The sequence below is a fragment of the Nannospalax galili genome, unplaced genomic scaffold, assembly GCF_000622305.1.
Source record: "Nannospalax galili isolate Female #2095 unplaced genomic scaffold, S.galili_v1.0 scaffold62, whole genome shotgun sequence".
NCBI classification, from domain to species: Eukaryota; Metazoa; Chordata; class Mammalia; order Rodentia; family Spalacidae; genus Nannospalax; species Nannospalax galili.
Genome location: NW_008348573.1, coordinates 93528 through 95133, shown reverse-complemented (window position 1 = coordinate 95133; position 1606 = coordinate 93528).

Here is a 1606-nt window from a genome sequence, read left to right as displayed (position 1 = left end):
TGGAGATAGTGGGCAGCCTTGTCTGGTTCCTGATTTTAATGGGAATGCTTCCTGTTTTTCTCCATTTAGAATGATGTTCCCTGTGGGTTTGTTATATATGGTTTTATTTATGTTGAGGTGTGTTCCCTCCAGTCCAATTCTCTGTAGTACTTTGAACACAAATACATGTTGAATTTTGTTAAAGACCTTCTCTGCATCTATTGAGATGACCATGCGGTTCTTATCTTTGAGCCCATTTATATAGTTTATGATGTTAATTGACTTACATATATTGAACCATCCCTGCATGTCTGGAATAATGTTTTAATGTAGGCACTTAGAGCTATAAACTCCCTTCTTAGGATTGTTTTTAAAGTGTCCCAGAGGTTGTTTTGTGTTGTATTGTCCTTTTTGTTGAATTCCAGTAATTCTATTCTTTCTTAATTTCTCCTTTGACCCACTCATTGTTTAGTAGTGTTTTGTTCAATCACCACAGTTCATGTAGTGCCTAGGTCTTGTCCAGTGTTGATTTTGAGCTTTATTGCATTATGGTCTGATAGAATGCTTTGGAATATTTTAATTATTTATTTGTTTAATTTGTATTTCTTGAGGTTTGTTTTGTGGCCCAGTATGTGATCAGCTTTTGAAAAAGTTACATAGGGAGCTGAGTAGAAAGTGTATTCTTTGGTGCTTGGGTGGACTATTTGAATGATGTCTGTAGGTCCATTTGATGCATAGTATCATTTAATTCAGACGTCTCTCTGTTTATTCTTTGTCCAGTTGACCTGTCTGATGGAGAGAGTGAGGGTACTGAAGTCCCCTGCTGTTGCTGCTTTGGGGCTAATTAAAGTCTTAAAGTCTTGTATTGTTGTTTTTATGAATTTGGTTGCACCAGAGTTTGGTGCATATATGTTAAAGACCGTAATGTCTTCTTGATTCTACTCTTTTCCTCAGAATGAAGTGACCCTACTTATTTCTTCCAATTAGTTTTACTTTGAAGTCTATTTTGTCAGATGTTAGAATTGCAATCCCTGCTTGTTTTTTAGTGGCATTTGCTTGGAATATTCTCTTCCATCCTTGTATCTTAAGGTAGTGCTTTATGCGTGTTTTTTAGTGGCATTTGCTTGGAATATTCTCTTCCATCCTTGTATCTTAAGTTAGTGCTTTACTTGAAGGTAAGATGGGTTTCTTGCAGGCAGCAAAGAGATGGATTTTGTTTCTTAATCCATTCGCTTAGCCTGTGTCTTTTGACTGGGGAGTTCAGTCCATTGATATTTAAGGTTATTGTTGAAAGATGTGTATTGGTTGCCATAATTTTGATTGCTGTTTGTGTTCTAACTTTGTGTTTCCTCAATTATACCTTTATTTATTTTCTTTTGTTACTCCTGGGGTATAGTTGTTTCTCTCTCTGCTCTCTGTATTGCTTCAAGTATTCTTTGAAGGGATGGATTTTGGACATATATTCTTTCAGGATTTTCATGTCATGAAACATTTTTCTTTTCCCCTCTACTATAATAGTCATTTTTGCTGGACATAGTTTTCTGGGTTGACATCTATTGTCATGTAGATCTGGAAATACCTTGGTCCAGGCTCTTCTGGCTTTAATAATTTGCATTTATAAGTCAGC